At 44.2% G+C, this 6,690-nt stretch overlaps 1 pseudogene; it reads right to left on the bottom strand.

Moving 5' to 3' along the window:
• Positions 1 to 700: 700 nt before the first annotated feature.
• LOC114636105 lies at positions 701 to 3,238 on the bottom strand (annotated as a pseudogene).
• Positions 3,239 to 6,690: the final 3,452 nt, after the last annotated feature.

The raw sequence follows: 6,690 nt of genomic DNA on the forward strand, positions 1-6,690 counted from the left end.
TGCTCTGAGTGCAGTGGCTCCTGGATGACTTAGGATTCAGTTTCTCCACAGGACAGGAGCAGACCGACTCTGTGTCTGCTCCAGACCAGGGGACCAGGCAGGGGCCGAAGGGAAATGGAATTCCGGAGGGGCGGGGTTTGGGTAGCTGCTGTGCCCTGACTGTCCCTGGCTCCCAGATGTATCTCTGGGGCTTAGGGAGTGAGATGGAGTTCTTACCAGCTGCTCTGAGTACAGTGGCTCCTGGATGACTCAGGATTCCGTTTCTCCACAGGACAGGAGCAGACCGACTCTGTGTCTGCTCCAGCCCAAGGGACCAGGCAGGGGCCAAAGGGAAGTGGAATTCCGGAGGGGCGGGGTTTGGGTAGCTGCTGTGCCCTGACTGTCCCTGGCTCCCAGATTTATCTCTGGGGCTTAGGGAGTGAGATGGAGTTCTTACCAGCTGCTCTGAGTGCAGTGGCTCCTGGATGACTCAGGATTCAGTTTCTCCACAGGACAGGAGCAGACCGACTGAGGACTTGGGTCTTAACAAAAACCTTTGACCTTCCAACCTGTCCAGCCCATCACAGCTTCTCCCCAAGGAGGGTTGTGATTGAGAACACAGGCTCTCCATTTAGTTCTTCTCAACTCTGCAGAGGGGCAGGTCATGACAAAATGCTTAGGGTCTCATAAAAGATTGGAAGAGCGATGGTGCTGACTCACTTTAGATGTGAATTTCCAGGGGCCCACTCGATACTGACCATAATTGTGCTGAATTCTTGTAGTAACCATAACATCTGAATGTCCCTGTGAGGTTTGGGCTCATGGGTCCCATAACAAACAGGGCTTGGTACTGTCCACTAGAAAGAATATACTGTGTTACCAGTGAGCTGGTGAACTTCTGAACTTCCTTGGTAAGAATGAATGTATCATAGTGATTATGTGAGGCACACTGGAGTGTCATGTTCCCTCCTACTGTCACCACAGGGCTGGGCAGCACTGACAGCCTGGGTTCATAGTGCTGATAGATTCCTAGGAGAGAAGGAGGAAGTTTGTTACATGTCCTCACAGTGTCACAGTGTTCTCTTGGATCACTGTGTGGGAGGGGGAGTACTCCTGAGAACAGAGCCTGGGGGTGGGAATCTGACTGTCCCCTCACCTGTCACCACCAACTCCAGGGTGTCACTGGGCTCTCACCAACCAACTGAGCTGTAAGAGTAACAGCGATATTGTCCTGCATGCTCTTCTGTCACAGAAGAAATGAAGAACTTGCCCTTGTTCCCAGGCTCCTGTGCTGTCTGTGTGTTCCAGGTTGTTTGGCTTCTCTCATTATGCAGAAAATACATTTCTTCATCCATGTTCCCCTGACACCAGATGGTCATGGAACTAGTGAAGGAGATCACAGAGCCCGGTTCAGCCTTGATGATGGGTTTGGGGAGGTTCCCTGCAAGGAAATAGGAGAGAAGCAAGTGGGTGTGTTTGAAAGTGGTACCAAGAAAGTCACACTTGGGAAGCTGATGGCATTTAATGTGATCCAGATTGGAACAAAGACCTGTGAAGACTCATCTCAGTCCTGGACATCCTGGGTTTGTACTACTTTCTGCATTAAAGTCTGTATCTGTGGCCGCACTGTCTCCTGTGCTCTCTCTGTCAATGGGCTAAAGAGCCCTGGCTCCGCACATACAGCACACATCAAGTGTTAGCATTCCTTCTAGGCTCTGCACAACACCTACCTGGCAACAACCACGTAGGCCTGGCTTCCTAGAAAAGAGGTGTTTGGTCCCTCCTCACTCTCCTATTCTCTTTGCCTTTTTTTCTCTGACTACTTTTACCTCTGTTCCTTTCCCCAACTCCACCCCTTCTCTGTCCAAGTGTTCCTGGCTGGCCTCCTCCTCTCTCTGCCTGTCTCTATTTAACGCCCCTTCCCATGTCCATAAACAAACTCTATTCTATACAGTATCTGTCATATGGTTGGTACCTCATGGGGAAGGGATGGGTCCCTCAGAGGCACTCCTCACACTTCACTATGCCTGACTCTACAAAACTTATCCTGGCTCTCTTTTTTGAATAAAACACAACATGAACACCATCTCACCTCACTATTAAGTGGAAAAGCTGTGATTCCTTACCTGAGACCAGGAGTTCCAGGGGGTCACTAGGCTCTGATGACACTTGTGGGTTGCGACTGCCATAGCTGTAGCATCTGAATGTCCACCTCTGGTAGGAGATCACTGGATGCACAGAGAAGAAGGCCTCAAATTTCCTAGTAGTATAATTATACTGTGAGTCTTGCCTCCAGAAGATCTTCTGTGGTCCTTCCTTAATCAAAGTGAACCGGTCATAATTCTGCCCTGACACACACTGGAGTGTAACCTTCTGTCCTGAGGTCACCACAGGCTGGACTGGGCTGACAGGCTGGGTTTACTGTGTGCTCCTAGGACAGAAGGCAGAATCACTGAAATATGCCAGGCCTTGTTATCTTCCAGGGCTTTGAGGTGGCAGTTCAGCACTGAGAGTAGCCTGACTTCTTGAGAGTGAAGCCTGAGGATGGGGAATTGTTTTTCTTCTCATCTGTCACCACCAGCTCTAGGATGTCACTGTCCTCTGAAAATTTACTGTGGATCTGATAATAACAGTGATAATTTCCTGCATGTTTCTGGTAAATTTTTGAGATGGAGAATTCAACCTTGTTGCCAGATTTAGGTGGAATTTCTTTGCACTGTGGTTATTGGCTTCCTTCTTTATAGAGACAGTAAGTTCTGGCTCCTCAGGTTACCTCACACAAGAAGGTCACCTTACTGTGCATGGAGACCACAGAGTCCAGCTGTGCTCTAAGGATAGGCTTAGGAAGGGACCCTGCAAGAAAAAGAACAGGCAGGACTCAGACCATCCATGCTCTGATTCCAGTCCTTAACCCCATGACCTTCAGGTTACCCTCAGGGCTAACAAACAGGTGGTGTTTTCCATCATCCCTGTCCAGGCATGGTTCCTGGCTATGAAGAGAAAAGCAAGTCAGGACAGCTGCAGACACTCACCTGCCAGCATTGAAATGCTGAGGTCCAGAGTGAGTCCTGGAAGAGAGTTTCCTGTGAGAGGTTTGTCCCTGAAACTTGATTAGCTCCTTCCCTCTGTATAAACAACTAAGCCTCTGGTATCTCCTGATGGAAGACCACTGAGCTACTGGCCCTGATCATTTCTAGACCTCAGTATCCCCTCCCTCTCTTCACATCTCACCAAGACAAAGCAGGGCTGTGAAGTTCATGGTATGTCCTCTCAGAGGCTACAACTTGGGCTGTGCTTGGGGGCAGAGTTTCAGAAGCTTTCTGAAGGGATTGGAAACAGGGTGTGGCCCTGGAGGCAGGGATGTCCTTATGACGTAGTGACATTTCAGTAGCACCACAGGAAAGGGAACTGCCCTCCTCAGGCAACATGCTGTGACTTCCTCAATGTTGTGACTAGGCCAGGCAGTAGACTCTGCAAACTTGTCTTACACAGATGACATTTCCTTACCTGACCAGTGTCTACCTCACCTGTGACCATCACTGTCACAGCCTTGTTGTAGCAGACATGTGTGAACATCTAACACAACAGTACAAATTTAAGTGTGGTTTTGCTTTGTTCCTTTTTCACTTTTTTATGTGAAACATTTTCCTCTTTCGAGCATTTTGATGTTTCTTAGAAGGATCCTGCTGTGTATATCTGCTTGAAATAAGATTTAAAGTATTTTTTGTTTCATATTCTTAAATGATGTATTACAATTGGACATTGCAATGTTTTGTGTGCATGTGTGTGTAGATAGATAGATAGATAGATAGATAGATAGATAGATAGATCAGAATACAAGATGAGTAATCCGTTTTTCTTGTAAAATGTTGATCCTATTGATCACAGACTCAGGTCTTAAAGGTGGCAGCAAGCACCTATACACTGAGCCATCTAACTAACCCAACAGTTATACTCATCATTCTCTTAAGTCCTTCTGCTTCAGTCAAAAAAACTTGATCCCAGGTGTCCTGGGCCCAAAATGTTGCCATTTTTTTGTTTCTTGGGATGTAAGTTGTCACTGCCGAAGAATGGTCACACTTTAATGCACAGTGGTTCAGCCATTGGCAGCATTTGTGAGCACCAGTGTATCTCCATATTGCAGCTGTAAACTTGAGAAGCTAGCAAAGGGGTTGGTGAATGATGCTTCTACAGAGGTGCAGCACCAGGTGCAGGGTGGACTCTTTCTTGATGCTTGTCATGCTTGTTCTCCAACAGTGACCCATGGACTCCCAGCGATGGCACTATATACAACATAGTCACTGAGCATATAGTGAGATGGACTCTGATATGTTAGACCTACAATTCTATGTGTCTATCAGGATTTTCCAGTTGAGGATGACTCCTGTTGTTTCTCAGGAACAGGATCCTGTTGGGGAAAGGGAGTTTCTCTCCTAAATCTTCATTAGCTTTGGGCTGGAACTAATTTGCTGTATGTTGAGCTTGGGTTGTGTTTGTGTGACTTCTTTTGCACTCACACTCTAGGATTTCATTGATTTGGGCAGTGTATGGATTCTGTGTTTTTTCAAGCAAGTACAAATCCTCATTGTAGACATTTTATCACATGATACTTGTTCATCTATTGAAGGGAACACATTTTTTTTTTAGTTCTATGAATGAAAATACAGCTCATGCGCATGCACACACACAAAGGCATAGGGAGACACAGAGAGAGAGAGCGATTCCCATTCATAAACCAACCTCATATTATGGAGTAAAAACATATTGACCATGTGCATCATTCCTCTTGCATGCCAGGCTGAATTATTTACCTGCTAATATTTACATCAGGGTATGGTGTCTCTCCTTGGACATGAAGAAACTCCCTATTCTGCTCCATGACTGACTAGGTAACGCTATTTTCTCTCCTAAGAATACTGTTGTCAGTACTATATTGAATAGATAGGAAGAGAGTGAGCACCCTAGTCTAGTCCCTGATTTTGGTGGGATTCCTTCAAGTTTTTCTCCATTTAGTTTGATGTTGGCTACTGGCTTGCTATATATTGCTTTTACTATGTTTAGGTATGGGCCTTGAATTCCTGATCTTTCCAAGACTTTATCATCAGGAATTCAAGGCCCATTCCTAAACATAGTAAAAGCAACATACAACAAGCCAGTAGCTAATATCAAACTGAATAGAGAGAAACTTGAAGCAATCCCACTAAAATCAGGGACTAGACAAGGCTGCCCACTCTCCCCCTACCTATTCAATATAGTACTGGAAGTCCTAGCCAGAACTATTAGAAAACAATAAGAAGTCAAATGGATACGAAGAGGAAAGGAAGAAGTCAAAATCTCACTATTTGCAGATGATATGATAGTATACTTAAGTGACCCCCAAACTTCCACCAGAGAACTCCTAAACCTGATAAACAACTTCAGCAAAGTGGCTGGTTATAAAATCAACTCAAACAAATCAGTAGCCTTCCTCTACATGAAAGATAAACAGACTGAAAAAGAAATTAGGGAAATGACACCTTTCACAATAGTTGCAAATAATATAAAATACCTTGGTGTGAATCTAACGAAGCAAGTGAAAGACCTGTATGACAAGAACTTTAAGTCTCTGAAGAAAGAAATTGAAGAAGATCTCAGAAGATGGAAAGATCTCCCATGCTCATGGATTGGCAGGATTAATATAGTAAATATGGCCATCTTTCTGAAAGAAATCTACAGATTCTTTGCAATCCCCATCAAAATTACAACTCAATTCTTCATACAGAAATAGCAATTTGCAAATCCATTTGGAATAACAAAAAACCCAGAATAGCGAAAACTATTCTCAACAACAAAAGAATCTCTGTGGAAACCATCATCTGTGACCTAAAGCTGGACTACAGAGCAATAGTGATAAAAACTGCATGGTATTGGTACAGAGACAGGCAGGTAGATCAGTGGAATAGAATTGAACACCCAGAAATGAACTCACACACCTAAGGTCACTTGATCTTTGACAAAGGAGCTAAAACCCTCCAGAAGAAAAAAGTACAGCATTTTCAACAAATGGTGCTGGTTCAACTGGAAGTCAGCACGTAGAAAAATGCAAATTGATCCACCCTTATATCCTTGTACAAAGCTCAAGTCCAAGTGGATAAAGGACCTTCAAATAAACCCAGAAACACTAAAACTAATAGAAGAGGTAGTGGGAAAGAACCCCGAATACTTAGGCACAGAAAGAACACCAATGACTTTTATTCTAAGATCAAGAATTGACAATTGGGACAATTAAAAAGCTTCTGTAAAGTAAATGACACTGTCAATAAGACAAAAAGGGAAGCCAACAGATTGGGAAAAGATCTTTATCAACCTCACATAGAGTAGATGGCTGATATCCAATATGTAAAAAGAACTCAAGAAATTAGACTCCAGACAAACAAATAACCTTATTAAAAATGGTTTACAGATCTAAACAAAGAATTCTCAACTGAGGAAACTCGAATGGCCGAGAAGCACCTAAATAAATGTTCAACATCTTTAGTCATCAGGGAAATGCAAATCAAAACAACCCTGAGATTCCATCTCACACCAGTCAGAATGGCTAAGATCAAATACTCAAGTGATAGCACATGCTGGCAAGAATGTGAAGAAAGAGGAACACTCCTCCATTGCTGATGGGATTGCAAGATGGTACAAGCACTCTGGAAATCAGTCTGGTGGTTCCTCATAAAATTA

This window comes from Grammomys surdaster, unplaced genomic scaffold (genome assembly GCF_004785775.1).
Source record: "Grammomys surdaster isolate TR1022 unplaced genomic scaffold, NIH_TR_1.0 122140, whole genome shotgun sequence".
NCBI classification, from domain to species: Eukaryota; Metazoa; Chordata; class Mammalia; order Rodentia; family Muridae; genus Grammomys; species Grammomys surdaster.